The sequence below is a fragment of the Leptonychotes weddellii genome, chromosome 4 (assembly GCF_054177405.1).
Source record: "Leptonychotes weddellii isolate Sample4059 chromosome 4, ASM5417740v2, whole genome shotgun sequence".
Taxonomy (NCBI): domain Eukaryota; kingdom Metazoa; phylum Chordata; class Mammalia; order Carnivora; family Phocidae; genus Leptonychotes; species Leptonychotes weddellii.
This window is the reverse complement of record NC_138372.1, coordinates 119931719-119949136: the sequence shown is the minus strand read 5'-3', so window position 1 is coordinate 119949136 and position 17418 is coordinate 119931719. Positions and strand designations below refer to the sequence as shown.

The following is a 17418-nucleotide window of genomic DNA, read 5'->3' as shown; positions in this document are numbered from 1 at the left end:
GTCATTTGTTATTTCATCGGTTACACGGTTTTATTAAAACTCAAAAGGAAATTTAAGGAAACTCCAATCCATCAATTTGGTTTCAGAACATCTATTTCTTGAAATGGAAATATTATTGCATAGTATTTAGGAGCTTTTCTCTTTTCCTTTTCAATATCGAATATGATTTTTTAAATATGATTTTAATAATAAGATTTGATTAGTCTTCTGGGTTATAAAATAATGCATATTTACCCTGAAAAATTTGGAGAAAGATATAAAACCTAAATGAATAAAAACTGGGATGTTGCTATACTATAGTAATTAAAAATGTGTTCTCGGCGTAGAGTGCTAAGGTTCCACCCCACGTCTACCACTGTTAGTTTGAGCAGAACTCTGAATTTCTGTGTACCTGATTTTATCTTCAAAGTGGGACAATAAAGCCTATCTTCTTGGTTGTTTGAAGAATTTCAATAAATTAATAGTGTGTGTGAAGCACTTGAAAGAGAGCCTGGCAGAGAACATTGTTCATTAAGTTACTGTGATTATATAATTACTCATAATCCCTAAATTTAAGGACAGTTTTTCCGAAGTCCTTCTGTGTATCTAAAATGGTATATTAAGTATGTTGCTTCTTTTGCAGAATTGAAATCTGTTTGTGTCCACCCCGCCCCTCCCAATTCGTATGTTGAAATCTAATCCCCAGTGGGATGGTATTAGGAGGTGGGTCCTTTGGGAGGTGATTAGGTCTTGAGGGTGGAGTCCTCATGAATTGGATTAGCGCTTTTATAAAAGACACCCCCGAGAGCTCTCTCAGCCTTCTGCCATGGGAGGATACAACAAGAAGACAGCTGTCCATGAACAAAGGAAGCAGTTCCTCATCAGACACTGAATCTGGTGGTGCCTTGTTCTTGGACTTCCCAGCTACCAGGACTGTGAGAAATAAATGTCTGTTGCTTTAGCTAGCCGGTCAATGGCATTTTGCTATATCGGCCCAAACAGACTAAGGTAAGACCATACTGTACAAAACTGTTTTTAACCTGCTTTTCATCACCCCACACATTACAAAGATTTTCTCATGTCATTAGATATTTTTGTGCATTTATGGCACATTGAGGGCTGCAGATAGTTCTGTGGGTAGATTTGTCGTAACCTAAAGAACCAACTTCTTATTGTCAGCCATTTACATTGTTCTCAATTTTTCTTTTTATAAAGAATGCTGCAAATGACCAACACTTGTGTGCCCTTTAGCTTTGGCATAGATCTCTAGAAGTAGACTTTTTCAGAAGCGGAGGATATGCATACTTTTAAAGCTTTTGATATTAAATCGTCCTCCGGAAAATTTGAGACAGTGGTAGATGTGTCATTCTAATGTAATGTTGTCTTATTAAATCCCCATAAACATATGGTTTCTCTCTGCATGAGACATGCCTAGGATACTTTTTTGTTGGGGAAGACAAGAGGCAGAGGGATAAATGAAGAGAGAGGAATATAGATTGAAAGAGTGTGGATGACTTTTGCACTTTTTCAAGATTAGTTTCTACTGAAACAATCTATGGGTAGGCATTTCAGATTTATGAAGTTTAGTAAAAACTGACAAGCATAGACCCCACCCTTCAACTCTATTTAGAAGAATTTGTTTTCCAACTTCTGTTATTTTTTCCTCTTTTTTTCCTATTGTGCATGATACCAAGGCTATTTTGAAATAGCCATATTCTGGCATAATTTATCTTACATTCTTACAATTTACTCACTTCACAATGTTAACAGAAAGCCAAGTTCTCCTTTGACATTTTCTGCAATCCATTAAGATGTAAATCTCGACAAAAAATACGGACGCAACTAAGGTAGCTTCTGATATATAGTAGCAACCTGACATCAGCTTTTATTTTTCGACTCACTAACTCATCTGTGCCCACCACTTGGCCTCTTCACCTTTTTAACCTTGCTTTTTGTTCTCTGAACTGCCCTCCAAAAAGAGGACAATCATTTTTAAACTAAGGTTATGTTCACTGAGTCTAGAAGTAAGCAATACATGGGTTCACTTTGGTGGAAGAAGAAAAGAGAATAGGGGCTCAGTTATTCGAATCTAGTCCTGCTCTTTGATGTTAATGTACCCAGCACCTACATTTAATGGGAACATTTTTCATGGGTTGCAATGAACGGTGTACATCTAAATTCTACATATAAAGCTGTAATTTCATTGAAGGATTCTAGTGGCATTGACAAATGATGTCACTGGTAAGCTGTGCTTGAATTACAACTTTAATTATTTACACCTGGGTCTACATTATTCCTGTATTATACCTGTCATAGCACTATCTTGTCCTGGGCCTGCTAACAGGACCGTGATGATAATTTATTCCAACAGTGGGTCAGGTAGAACAGCATAGCAGCATCCGTCAACCACTGCGCAGAATGGTAAGACTAATGCGGGACCAGTCAGAATGTGAGTGTAGAATTTACAAAGGAGCTATTTTGCCAACTCCTTTATCTAAGGAAAAGAGTTTTCTGGGCTCTTGAGAGCCCACTAACCTGCTAACCCAAGAGTAGAAAACTGTCTGTCATTCTTTCTCTCTTTCTCCCTCATTCTCCCCACCTCTCCACCTCTCTCTCTTTCCCTCTGCCCATCATTATTATTTGATTTACAGATACCTCTGAGATTACATTGATAACAACAGGGAACCCAGAAGACATATATTTAGATATTTTCATTCTGAACTCATATGTGCCTTTGAGCAGACCCCAGTCCCTTTTAACAAAATCACCTTGTTTGTGACTTGTTTTATTTGAAAGGCCCCAGGAAAAAGTAATCTGGTCTGGACACATAAAAGTGATTGAGATTTTGGATCCATTTTGTCTACCCAATATTTCACTTCAAGGAAATCCTCAAGTTAAAGTTATTTTTACTTATTAAAGAATGATTGTATGGCACAAATGAAATTAAACATGATGTTTTGACCTAAGTTTATTAATTGCAAAGCTCAATACCAGATAAGGGTATTTTGGGGAATGACTCCTACATGGTAGGGGAGTTTATGTACCTTTTCAAGTACTCTCCCATGAAGATGAAAGAGATGGTATGGGAAAGGCTCCAACTGGACATTAATCACAACTAGCATTTGAGGTCCCTAAGGAGCCCGAACATTTCACGAGACAGCCTGAATGAAGAGAAGTTTATTGAAAAAGAAACACACCAGTCATACATGATCCTATCAGCCATATGTGGTAGAAAATATTTCGAAATCAGCTGGTGTATAACTCAAATACAGATTTTTATAATGGTTTCAGCTGAGAAATACTCTTAGAGAAAAGATACGTAAGACTAATTTATTTTCTTGAGAAAGAACATAATAGAGGGAGTGTAGAAGGGAAAATACAAACATGAAAATAGTAATTGAGTTAGGTAGTTGGGATTATTGATGCTTCTTACTTATTTCAAAAAAGCAGGGGTTCCATTCATGTTCCAACAATAAAAAAAAAAGTGAACCCCATCACCCTAATCAAGCTTAGTCTCCTGCCAGGACAGTCAAAACTTCAGAAGCAGATCAGGCACTCCAAAATCACTATTTATAAACTGCAGGTGCCCATTTGTCTACCTGTCGAGATAAATATGGCTTATTAGAACAAAAGCCACTGTATAAAGCTCTAAACTTGCAGAAAACAATATCATACTTCTGTACAATATCATACGTTTTCAAAGCACTTTCAAGAAGAATCTCAAAAATGTTACATATGAATTGGACTCTTACTAAAATATGCAGCAAAGCTATTGTTAAAAATCCCAAGGGTCTATTTTCTAACTTGAATTAAAAACGCTATAGTTTATAAAGTAAGATATGCCTTACAAATGGGCAAGAATAAAAATCAACATTAGCTCTAGATGGTCAATGTGACTTATTTCCCATACTACAAACATTGCAGTGCGAAACAAATGTCTACCCTGACTTTAGCCACGTTATTTACGTTTAGTTCCTGGGTCGGAATATCAGAAAAGTTCTTGGGATTTGGTGAGCAGTTCTCTACCCAGCTTCTCCTTTCTTTACTATTAAGGCAATTCTTTGAAAGCCAAGTCTAAAGTGTTAATCTGGCCTCATGCTCCCACGAGGGAACTTCTTGAAGACCCATACCTTTGGACTGTCCCGCTCCCCCGCTGACTTATGCCTTCTCATGGGATTTTCTGCCTGGCAAGTTGGAAGAATACAAGGTAATTCCAGCTTCTCTCTTTGGAGCTGCCTGCCCATGGAAAGTCTATGTTCTGGTCTGTTCTCTGTACATGCTAAGCTTCTTAGGTCAGGAGGCTTTTCCAGGGGTGTCCTGGGGTGGCCCGGCTCCCTGTGACCATGTGACTGAAGAATGAGGAAAATGCACACCTAGCCATATCCTTCAGCTCAGGCTTTATCAGTAAGAAGCTAATATTTTGATCTTCATCTGTGTTCTATGGCTACAGAACATTATTTATTGAAAGTCTCAAGAGAAGAAAGGAGTCTATTAACCTTGAGAGATGGACATAGGGACTGCTATTTAGGGACCAAAATAACATGGGTTAATCTTTGCTTCTCATGGGACAGCGAGGAGACTTAATTACTTAGTACTTAATAGATTTAGGTCCTGTAGCGTTGTACCTTGGTACACTGAGGCAGCATGTATGTGGCTATTTTTTTCCAGTGGTACAGCCAGTTATTAGCTGGGACAGACCCCAGTAAGCTGGCTGTCCAGGCTTGACCATGCGTGTCACTGTTGCTGCCCATGAATCACACAGGGGCAGCTTGGCCTAATATTGTAGGTGAGGCCCAATAAAGGATGAGCAAATCGTAGAAAAAGAGAGCCGTTTTGTCACATATCACTGTGCAGGCTTTCTAGGCACTGCTTGTGTGGAGGATTTTAACTCCATTGCTGTTTTTTTGTTTTTTTGTTTTTTTTTTTCCATCAAGGCCTTCAAACTAGCATGTTACATTTCAGAAGCAGTTAGGTTCCATCTGAGCAACAGAGCTTCACAGCAGGTACAGGTAGGAATCTGAGTCAATCTTTTTCCCCATTTTCGTTTAGTGTCGGGGGTGGAAGTGTGAAAGGCTCAAAACATGTATTCACACTGCTTTGTCTCCGAAGAGCTCTGCCCAACCCATTGCCTTCAGGGCACTGGATCCAGATTCAGAGGGCTAGTGATTGCATCAACGAACAGCCCCCCAGTAGAGGAGTCCTTGTTAAAAAAAGGGATGAACCAGCTTTGCTTGAGGTGGAGAGATGAAATTTATTCAAACCCAAGCTAAGAAGGTAAATTTAAACAGTCTGTGCCAGGAATATCTGTCCTCAGGAACCAAATTTGTTCGGGTAACAAGGAAGACCTGGATTGCTTTAAAAACTATCAGAACATGATCGTTGGGAGAATGAAAGAGAAATAAAGAAATTTTAATGAAGGGGAAGAGAGAGATTTTCTTAAGGGCAATGCTAAGCTCTTAGGGAAGAAGGTAGCCCAAAATGAACAGGGAAAAGGGACCTTGGAAGTCAGTCTGGGCAAATAGGGAAGGAGGAAGATGAAGCACCTGGGTGTAGCTGTCCTTACAGATGGGATCAGAGAAGAGCATTGCAGTTGTTACTTGATCCAAAATGGTGGCTGGGGTTCAAAGAAAACTATCAGAGGAAGGGTGGCAAGATCTCCAGAAACTCGCTTGAATGATTCTCCCCAGAGGAGCCTGGGTCCAGAAAACCAGGGAGAGGCATATCCTTAAGACTGCAAATATTCACTTCCTTAGGCTTGAATCAGCTGTTATCTAGCTGGTAGGTATATAACAGAAGGCTAGAGGATCACGTTTAAGGCATCAGTCAGCACATCTGAAGGGGCTCCAGTGATTGTAGATACTCTTCTCTGTCTTAGGAGGTAGAATGCCTGGAAAGTATATGGATAATAGAAGGCACAGGGGAGATAACATCTATTGATTGCTATGTATCATGAACAAATCTCCGAATTTTACATCCGAGTTCATTTAATATTTGCAATAATCTCACAAAGGAAGAACGTTAATAGATTTTACATCTGAAGAAACTGAGACACAGTTATTTAAATGATCTACCCAAAAATATATATCAGATACATAAAGTAACTAAACTTCAAACTCGTTTGGTTTAGTCCCAGAATCCGGACTCAAGCACTATGATTTACTGCATCTTATATTCAGGTTTGGTGCCAGGTTAGAGGGCATCTGATGAGGGAATGCATCCTGGGCGGGATCATTCAATGTGGGGTTGGAGTGGAGGAAATAGACACATTTGTCTGAAAAGTGTATACTTTTGGCAGACTTGCAGTTGATTGAACTCACACTTCTTACAGGACAGGCGTGCTGGTGGTTGTGGAGCAAGGCTCAATCCCCAGGAGTATGTTAGAAAAATAAATGTCTGAAAAGAAAAGTGGCAGATCTAGCAAAGAGAGTGAGCTTTTCAGGTGGTAGAAAAAGAAAGGGACGAGTTTAAATTAATTGCGAAAACAAAACACGGTCTCCCTGGAATGAATTTGGGGATAGGGAGAACACAAGAGACATGTCTCTGTGCTCCAGAAAAATTAGGGCAGAAGGAGATATTATTGTTGACATTAAAGTTTCTGAGTTATTCAAGACTCAATGAGATAAAGAGCTGAGGAAAATCCAGGCCCCAGGGAAGCATGCAAGGCAAAAGTATTGGGCCTGCCTAGGTGTTGGGGGACATGCTTCTCAAAACTCCAACATCAATTTTGTTCAGCCATCTGCTGGAGGTGATTGTCCAGGAAAAACAAAACAAATGGAATTGAGGAGGTAGATTCACAGGCCTTCCTTTTGGTATCAGTAGGAGTAATAATAATAACTCATAAAATAGGATGGACAAGACAGTGAAAACACTCTCAATCTCAATGATATTGTAATGATGGATACTGTATATGTCATTATTCTTTTGTCCTAATTCATAGAATGTACAACACCAGGAGTGAATCCTAAGGGGAACAGTGGATTTTTGCTGATCGTGATGTGTCAATGCTGGTTCATCCTTGGGGAAAAAAATGTACCATTCTGGTGAGTACTGTTAATAATGGAGAGGCTATGCCCATGTGAGGAGGGGGTGGTACATAGAAAATCTCTGTACCTTCCTCTTGTTGTAAACCAAAAACTGCTCTAAAAAACATGCCTTAAAAAAAACTGGAAAGGAGGGGGCTTGGGTGGCTCAGTTGGTTAAGCGACTGCCTTCGGCTCAGGTCATGATCCTGGAGTCCCTGGATCGAGTCCCGCATTGGGCTCCCTGCTCGGCAGGGAGTCTGCTTCTCCCTCTGACCACCCCCCCTTTCATGTGCTCTCTCTCAGTCTCTCTCTCTCAAATAAATAAATAAAATCTTAAAAAAAAAACAACTGGAAAGGAGCCTGTGTTTTTAGGACAGAAGACATGATGTGTTCAGCAAGAGGGTACTGAATGCGAAGAGGCCAAAAGGTGATACAAAATGGGAATTTAAATATGATGGGAAAGAAAGATGACCCAAAGAAGACAGAACATTTCTAAACTTTGTAACAAAGGAATGATATTGTAAGTGCTACTTTCTGAGAGAGGACATTGTGTATAGGTGCATTTATTCTCCAGGATGGTAAATACCTGCATCAGACTCAGAATGGGAGAGCTCTCACTATTGACTTCATGTTCACGAGCCATAAATTCCACATATTTGTACTGGATTTATTGGCAACAAAACCATGAAATCCTATTGAGTTTTTCCTGGTAGCTGTCACAAGGTCTAAATTTCTACCCAGTACTGGCATCTAGGGAAGATGTTTTACTTGCATAATGGCCTCCAAGACCTGGCCGTTTGCTTGTGTTTCAAACTTGCCTGCGTGTAGGACAAGTGCTGGGATAGTCCTTAGACCCTTTGGACGGTGAGAGGCATTAATGTGAAGTGGAAGGTGGAAGAGAAGCTGTTGAAGACAGGAAGCTCAGAACAATGGTGGTGGCTTCCCATGGCTTCTGGGGGTTCTTTTGAGAATTACCTATTTGGCTTTGCTCGTTGTGACTTTCCCGTGAGTCACACTTCTAGATTTCCTGAAAGTGGCCTTTTGATCTTATCTCCTACAGCCCTAGAAATGGTTATTGTATAAGTTTCTAATTCCATATAATAAATAATACTTTAATGGAACTAACGTGGAGTGGCTTCTATCCTGACTGATAATACTGATGTCAAACTTAGTCAAATTCTGAGGCTTACAGGAATTTTATTTGGGTAGAAGGCAGCCCAAGATGGAAGTAGTAAAGAAACCCCAGCTCTACTCAAGTATTAGAGTGAGCTGCCTTTGGCTATGAATGACTAGACTATGAAAATTTGGTGATAGGGATACTTTTTGGAATTTAATAAATTTATCTCAAACTTGAGGCAGCTAACTTACTCACTTTTGATTCACTTAAATTTTGTTAATCTTCAATTTATGTAGAAAAGACCAGAAATTTAATTTTTGATAATTTCTTCCTGGGAATCAATAAAGGCATTTATGCTAAAATTGGAGACATTTGGATATAATAATGTTCTGTTATTTGGAATACATTTGTACTTGCCATTGTACAGTCTCAGGTGAGCTAATTAGATAATGTGGCTGGGCATCTTTAGAGACAGGACATGGTTCAAGAAGTAAATTTTTATAAGCAGGGCTTTAGAGTTAATTTAGTTAATATTGTGTCTCCATTCAGAGTTTTCTGCATACAAAAGTATAATTTCCCAAAGAGGTTCTAGAAGGGGACACAAAGAAAGAGTAGTTCATATGAGGTATCATAGTTTCTTAAGGCGAGGATAGGGCTCCCTGATAAGCTATTGTTTATTTACCCCGGTGGGTTTGCCTCACCCAGGCTGACCATAAGACTCTTTACCCTATGGCAGGTGAGTTGGAGAAGGCAGTGATATCTCAAACACTACTCCCTGAGAATAAAGAGTGTGGTAGGAGATTAATAGCCTTTGTATTTCCATGGCTTCATGTTTCTCAGGGCTCTTCCACTAGAATAACATTCTACACCTCTATTCCTCATCACCCTCCCTATCTAGACTACTCATCGGGACTTCTCTCTTGTTCTGTTTGGTAAGGCAGTGAGATGTATCTTACTGGTGAGTTTGCCAGAAGGAACGCTTCTGAGTTCTTTCTCTTTGGATCCCTGGTCCAGAGGGTCTGCATGAGGTGAGCTGATTGGAGCTTATTGGAGCAGTGCTGCGCCTGACAAAACCTGTACTTACCTAGCTCTGCATGCAACTAAGTGGCAGGTGCCCCCAACACTTCTTGTGTGAAGGGTTAGGAAGCTCACTGTGGTCGCTCATCTAAGCCACGTCTTCAGTATGGCTTGGGCAGTTACATGACTGATACTTTGTTCTCCAGGATTTTGAACTTCGCACAGAAAGTATTACCACAACATGAGGTGATTCTCTTCAGTGGAAAAATGCGTTGCAAGCATCAAACTCTTCTGTAGTCTTACTGGGACTCTCTGTTTAGTTTCCTTGGTGCTGACCAGACGCATTGTTCCTCAAACTCTTTTCAACTACAAGTCATAGTGGCAAATACGTTTTACTTTGTGACTTGGCACATTTACAGGAAATCACAATTTTCATAAACTCTTTTTGTATTAAGTCTGCTGTCTCTGATATTTTCTATTCTACTTCATGTTTTAAAAATGATGGTCATGGCCCCTAAATGTATTCCCTGACCTAGTAACAAATCACAAGCCACAGTTGAAAAATGCTAGACCAGAGCATCATGTGTTCATGTACTAGAAAAGATCAGACTTTGGGAACAAGTTCTGGACAGAGATGTGGTTTAAAAGACCATTATCGTTTTCCTTTCCTGCAAATGTTTGTAGTGACGTGCTTTGCTCTCTAAACGAGAAAACATTATATGAAACTCAGGTGTGAGTCTCCTTAAAGAGCTGATGATGATCCTGAACATAATATTTCTTTCACTTGTTGAGTTCAGGGCACTATAATTTACAGCCAGTTGGAAAATGTTGCTTAATCTTTGCAGAGCCGCGTATCTTTCCTTCTGGATCACATTCTCCTTGAGGGCAGGGAGTGTAAATTCTATTTCTCTGATATCCTTCACCCACACTTTATATGTAGCAGACATGGGCCCAGATTCTGAGGACTACACAGTCTAGTTAAAGGACGATACTAAACTCTCCTTATTAAGAACCTTTGTCATGTCACCAAGAGCCAATAATTTTTATAGACTCACAATTGAAATTCTGAGAGTAATGTGTAAGTAATTGAAATCAAGTGCAGTTAGTGCCAATTTCTGGAATAGGCAAATTCTGAATTGACTTTCAAATGACTGACAGATGATCGGGAGGCCTCTGTAGAGGCTATGCTTTCTGGGTCTCAGCACATCAACTGTAATTTCATTGTGAAGGACTCAGACCATCTTTCCCCTAGATGCTTTTAACCAATTATAATTCGGTGCCAGAGAGAACCAGAGCTGAAGTTTATCGGACGTACTAGTACAACATCACTAATCTTTACAGATCCAGGAGAAAATAAAGAGTCATTTGTAATTTGCAGGGCTGATCTAGAGAGTGCAGAGGCATGGGGTTGCCTTTAACAAATAACTTAAGTAGTTGGCTAGTTTGGGGTAGAGATAATGGAACCAAAACCCCAAAAGAATTATGTCCCAAACTAGCCTGAACCTAAGAATCACAAGGGATGATAGATGAGAATTCATATTCTAAGATGAACCGTTCGTCAGAAATAATAACCTAATTGGTCTAGAATAGGGCCCGAGTTTGGGCATCACTGGTCAAAGAATAGCTAAAATTAATAAGTATATTCCAATAATTGTCATTTAAAAAGCAATTATTCCTCACTAAGCACATATGGTGTATGGGACATTGCTTCTATGTTATGTAATTTAATCTCGACAAAAACTCTACGAAAGGACACTCTGACCTCCGTTTCACAGATGAGGCTCACAGCCTACTCAGTTCACGCAGCTGGTAAGGAGAAGAGCCCACACCTGTCCCACTTCAACCCCTGTGCCCCTGGCCACCACGTCAGTCCCCAACACCTGCAAAGAGGTGAAGTTCTCTACAGTTTAGCCTCCTATTTAGGATCTTAGGCTCTGGAGTCTAATAGGCCTGATGCGCCATCCCCGTTTCACAATTAACCAGCTGTCCGATCATAGTAAATGGCAGTTTGCTCCTCTGTAGAACATTGATATTAATAGTATCTACTGCTTCTAGAGATGTGAGGGCCACTGCTGAAAATACATTAGAAAAAGAAAGCCGTCTTCATTGGTGGCATTGTGCCTTTGTCAGCCTTCGGCAGATAGGAATTCGGAGTATGTGGAAATGATGTCATGTGTAGTTTTTTTTTTCTTTCAAGATTTTATTTATTTATTTGACAGAGAGAGAGAGAGAGCACAAGTAGGCAGAGCGGCAGGCAGAGGGAGAGGGAGAAGCAGGTTCCCCATTGAGCAGAGAGCCCGACATGGGGCTCGATCCCAGGACCCTGGGATCACGACCTGAGCCGAAGGCAGACGCTTAATGACTGAACCACCCAGGCGCCCCTACGTGTAGTTTTTTTTTTTTAAATAATTTTTCTTAAAAATGTGAACTTTACAAAGTTTCTCTTCCTTTGGGTTCCCTTCCCTGATTTTTCTCTGATGAGACATGGCCATTTTTCTCTTGAGAGTACAAGATATTCATTCTATCCCACAAAAAAAAAAAAAAATGTTGCCTCAGTACAGCTTTTCAAAATATTAAGAAAGTGTACTAAATTACTCTTCCGCTTAGCACATGCCAGAATATTTTCTCTTACCCTCCCAGCTAAAAGTAATGTGTCTTAAGTCCTAACAGATTCCGGGGATTAACTCCTATGACTAATATTGGGCAGGCTCACCCAGGATTTATTAGGGATCAATGTGACCAATGAGCTTGGCAGCTGGTAGTGGTCCTCCTTTCCTCCTAATGCTGTAAAAATAACATTGTTGCCATTATTACATCATTTCAGTGTCTCTAAATATGTTCATCAGTCTGACCACTGCTAAATGTATTTAGAAAAAAATCTTCTTTCTGCTTCTCTAAAGGTTAGCTGACATCGAAGTGCTGGCAAGTTACCAAAACACAAATCTTGGTCTCCTTCCTCCCCTCCCGCCACCCAGCTGATTGAACAAGTAATAGTCAAAATATTTGCAGAGCCTGGTGTTGCCCACAGGAACACCAAGTTTCTCCTACTGATTAATTCTTTCTGTTCCAAGTTAGCAGTGCTCTATTGTCCCGAGTGCTAAAACTGCCAGTAACGATCTCCCTTTTGTCTTAAAGACACCACATCTGGAGCTTAATGGCAGCGCTGATTCTGATTTATTCCTCTAAATGCCAAATCTGGAAGGAAAGGTCAAAATGGTCAGTGGGTTCCCGTTATGCGGAGCTCTAAAACGAAACAAGAAGGAACATGGCCGGAAGGGGCCGATCTAGGATGGCTTCATCTTGCCCTCGTTTACTCAGACAGCCCACTTACAGCTCATCTGTCACCCAGGATCACGATGAGCCTTCCTGGGTGGCCACTGCCACAGTCCCTGAAATATTTTGTTCATTCTTTCCCATCGGAGCCAAGTGTCTCTTAAAAAAAAAAAAAAAAATTGCACTGCTCATGTTCCTAAGACCTCAAGATTACCTCTCCCTTAAACCCATGCCAACTAGGAAGGGCCTCTCCTGTCTCAATTCCCTCCTTTCACAAAAGTGTTCTCTCTCGTTAATCTTTTACATTCAAAACATTTCTGGCATACTAGGACTGCATTTAATTAGTACGGACACTTGGAAGACGAAGTGTCTTGGCCTTAGGAGGAAAGGAAGGAAGAAATGTCTCAGGCACAAAGATCTGGCACTCTGAAAGCTAGCAGCTTATCCCCATCACCTCTCAGCTATTGAGGTTAGAGCGTAGAAGCAGCGCTAAGTTCATAAACTATTTGGAAGCAACCGCTATTAGGATTAGTGCCCTACCTCATGTGAACAGGAGAGTTATCTGACACCACGAACCGAAGCGCATCCAGCTTTCAGTGTTTGAGCAGTGAAAGAGGTACCTTTAAATCCTAGCACGACCCATAATCTAGCTGACTCTCACTATCTTGTCTCCATCAGCCTGCCGACCTCGATGCCCACCAGTAGCTCCAGCGTTGGATGTTCTCTTTTGTGATTTCATGCTTCCCCTATGCCACCAATGACTCACTACCTCATGGATATCACCAGGGTATGAAATGGACCTTGGGCGTCCTCCCAGGAGGGCAGACAAAGCTATTGATACCATTTGGTTTAGTACAGCCTCATTAATCTCAGAGACATATGCATATGCCATAGTTTCCCTCGGAAATGAGAGTTGCAGCATGGTGATTAAGTCACATTTCAAAACTGCAATATTCAACAATATCTCAGTGATTCAAAAACGTATAAAGTGGTCCTCCCTCTTTCCGCTTTGCTGTTTAGATGAGATCATCTCTATTTCTCTCCTATATTTTAAGATGAGGAAGGCAAAAAACCACAGATATTACTTTGTTTTCCAGGGGATCAAAAAAAAAAAAAATGTTCCAAAGACAATACCTCTGACATTAAAGACCACACATGTATCAGTTTACTTTCCTTTAAGTATAAAATCTTTTAGCAATTCACTTAGGCTGCATTATTCCTTACCTTCCAAGACACAGTGATGAACAAGGACTGTCTATAATTTAGTTGTTCTCCTGCAGTTATTAAACTTGCACTATTAGAACCAGATACATAGGCAATTTCCATTATGCTTCCCTTTAAGCTTGTTGCTTTTGAATCATCATTTGCAAACATTTTATTGAATTTAACATGTATTTACTCTTCTCTTTTTCTGGGGGAAGTGAGTTTCCATTTCCCTTTGCCTCCTCTTCTGTAACAAATGTGTGGCAAGGTCAAGATACAGTTTTACAAGTATTTACTTGTGTGTGTATACTCTTAATACCCTTTCTTCTTCAATTCCTTTCTCTTGTTGCCCTTCAGAATTCTGCAACCTTTCAATGCATTACATGAGATATATACTATAAAGAGATAGAAATTAGAACATTTTACATTAACTCATCTAAGCAGCTGGACTATAATTTTCACACATTCACACAATTCTATCCCCACCCCTTGCCCAAATCCCATGGACCTTCCATGGCTTCCCAAAAGACAAGGGATCTTTTCTTCATACAATGATATATCCTGTTGTTCCTTAACATGACCTGTGGATGACCTGAATACAACAGGAAGTCTTGGCTCTGCTTAGAAAGGATCAGAATGAAAACCATGATCCGGGTGTGTGTGTGTGCGCGTGCGTGTGTGCGTGGCACATGTGTACATGGGCAAATACAAGCACATGTGGTCACTGTGTTAGGCAGTAAAAGCCCAGACCAGTGAGGCCCCTGGTAAGAAAGGTCATATGAAGGTCTGGCGTCTTGGTATGTAGGCATCTCAAGGCAGAGGGAAAGAATGAGAATAAACAGGACTTAACTAACTGGTCTCTTTGTCTCCATCCTTTGTCTTCCTTCAGTTCTCTTCCACACTGTAGCTGCCAGAAAATAGAAATCTGATCATGATAATCCCTTACTTAAAAGTCTTTAATAGCTCTCTGCTAACCCGTAAGATAAAGTCCAGACTCCTTAGCATGATATATAAAGCCCTTCATTATCTGGTTCCGGCCTCCGTGGTCAGCTTTATCTCCCTCCACTCCCCATGAAGCTAGAGACATACAGCTTTTTAATGTTCCCAAAACATGCTATGAGAACCAGGATCTTCCCTTTATTTAGGACCACTATCATGAGAAGAATTCTGTGACCCCACCCCCCAAGAAACATTGGGAACTGTATCTCTAAGAATTTTGTTTCTTTAACTATGGCTTAAATATGAGCTAAGTGCTTTGCTTATTGGAAAAGATCCCTTGATAGAATTATGTTGACATGGGGTACTGTTTAAAAATGCATCCATCCAGTTTTACTTTACTAAGACTGCTTAGTCCCATTAAGTACTCCCTAAAAGTCTAAAATGCACTGGGATTTAGCGGGGTATCATTTGTTACTAGTTCGCTGTGCTATGCTCAGCACCCTTTAAAGTAAATCACCTTAATGGTCTATCTCTTTTTTTTTTTCCAAACGTGTGTGTGTGTGTGTGTGTGTGTGTGTGTGTTTTAATACATGCTTAGAAAATTCCCCTCAGCAACTCATCTACATGGTCATAAAAATGAGAAAATGTGATGAAAGATTGAACTTATTTTTTGAGGTGCTTTCATGAATGTGACTATCTGGATCCTGAGAACTGGTCTGGGTCCAGCCCTGCCATAAAGAAGCTTCCTGACCTGGCCTCAGGCTTCAGTTCTGCCCACCTTGAACTCAAACTCCAGCTGTGTGGTAGGAGCAAATCCTTCAACTTCTCAAGGGGAAGTGTTTCCACTTTATCCACTTTGCGGCAATTCCCAGTCCATTGAAATCTTTCCTTCTTACCAATCTCTTTACTGGTAAAACTATCACTGGGCACTTCTGATCACCAAATTCAATGAAAAATTTCAGTCCTTATCCTGCTGGATTTCTTCAAGACACCACTTAAGATGATTGATCGCACTCTCCTTGAAACTCTGCCTTCCCTGAACTTCTTACTCTCATTATACACTTGGCAGTATCTTCTCTTTCATCTTTATGGGCTCTTTTCTTCTTCTTCATACCCTTCACATGTTGGTGTTCCTCATGGTTGAGTTCTGAGCCCCTGCTCATTTCATTTTCACAGCTGGCAAAACACCTCATCTTGTGGTCTCATCTTTCATCCAGACTTTTATGTTTCCCACACCTTCATCTCAAGCTTGGACCCAACTTTAGACCTTTATCCAAACCCCTGCTGGTTGACTCCATCCAGCTTTCCTACTGACAACTCAACCTTAAAAGTCCAGAATAAACCTCTTCATCTTCCCCCTCTTCAAAAAGTCTTCCCTCAATAATCTTTGTCTAAATTGATAATACCTTTTACCCACAGTAGAAATCTGGGAGTTATTCTTCACTTCTTCCCAGTGTCCCATGTTTAATCAGTTTTTATATTCTTGCCGATTTTGCCTCTAATGTATTTCAAATCTGTCCTTTTCTTTTATCCCTATTATATTGCCCAGGTTTTGATGAAGGTCTTCACAGACTCCTAATTTGATTACTTCATAACAGGTATTTCTGCTTTCAATCTTGTCCCTCTCAGGGACCATAGTCCCCAGAGTTCAAATCTACTTAAAAATTTTTAAGAGTTCTGTCTTTCCTGTACAATAAAACCCAAGACCCTTAACATCTATGGGACATTCATTTATCTGGGTCATGACTGTTCTTTTATGTTCTTATCATCTACACATTTTCATATCATTTTCAAAAAAACCAAAATCCACCTGGCCCAGATGATGATGTTTCTCACCTCTGTACTTTTGCTAACCCTTTCTTTTTTGTCTTTTTCGATACTCTTTGTCTAACTGTGGCAGAGAGTAATGTTCACCAAATGGTCAACATCCTCCTTTGCTCTTGCACTTGAGTTGGGATATGTGACTAGTTCTGATCAATAATCTAGAGCGGAGGTGAGAGATATCATTTATAAGTCAAAGCAAATAAATGTCAGGGTACCTACGTCTCATCTCATTCTCCATCTCTTTCTCCCAGCCACATCAGAGAACTCGAAGATGTAGAGTTGCGATTTGGAAGCAGCCATAATCCTGGAATCAGTGTTGGAAGAGAGGCACCATGGAAAGATATCTAATCTACTTGTCCTGTAGCATAATTAAGAAATAAACCTTTGCTGCACTAAAGCCATGAGATTTTTGTTTATTGGTATTGACAGATTTTGCTTTCAAGATTACACTCCAGAATCACTAATTTGGAAAACCTTCTCTATCCCTACCCAGACTTTTTTTTTTTTTTTTTAAGATTTTATTTACTCATCTTGACAGAGCGAGAGAGCACAAGCAGGGGGAGCAGCAGAAGAAGGAGAAGCAGGCTCCTCACCGGGCAGGGAGACCAACATGGGGCTCGATTCCAGGATCATGACCTGAGCCGAAGGCAGACGCTTAACCATCTGAGCCACACAGGTGCCCCGACTCCCCCCAAGCTTAACTACTAATAGCCTACTGTTAACTGGATGCCTTACTGATAGTTGATTATCACATATTGTATATGTTATATGTGTTATATACTTGTATTCTTTCAACAAAGTAAGGTAGAGAAAAGAAAATGTTACCAAGAAAATGGTAAGGAAGAGAAAAAAAATCTGTGTACAAGTGGACCCACACAGTTCAAACCCGTGTTGTTTAAGGGTCAACTGTAAATACAGTTTTCAGGTTTTCACTCAACAGTTGTCTAAGATATTTAAAGTGGTTTCCGGTGGATTTAAAGCAGTCATTGTTTTAAAGCGACAAAGTCAAGCACTCCATATGTACACGTACACAATACTGCAGCT

The 17418-nt window shown here is 40.3% G+C and overlaps 1 long non-coding RNA gene across 2 annotated transcripts; it reads left to right on the top strand.

The window, feature by feature from the left end:
- Positions 1-2544: 2544 nt before the first annotated feature.
- LOC145720919 (uncharacterized) lies at positions 2545-16773 on the top strand. Of its 2 annotated transcripts, XR_014144241.1 has the most exons (4): positions 2545-4186; positions 6917-7019; positions 13087-13195; positions 16626-16773. It is a non-coding gene; the product is annotated as an uncharacterized LOC145720919 (long non-coding RNA). The 2 variants fall into 2 exon arrangements; XR_014144240.1 differs by lacking the exon at positions 13087-13195 and having other exon boundaries at positions 2560-4186.
- The last annotated feature ends 645 nt before the right edge of the window (positions 16774-17418 follow it).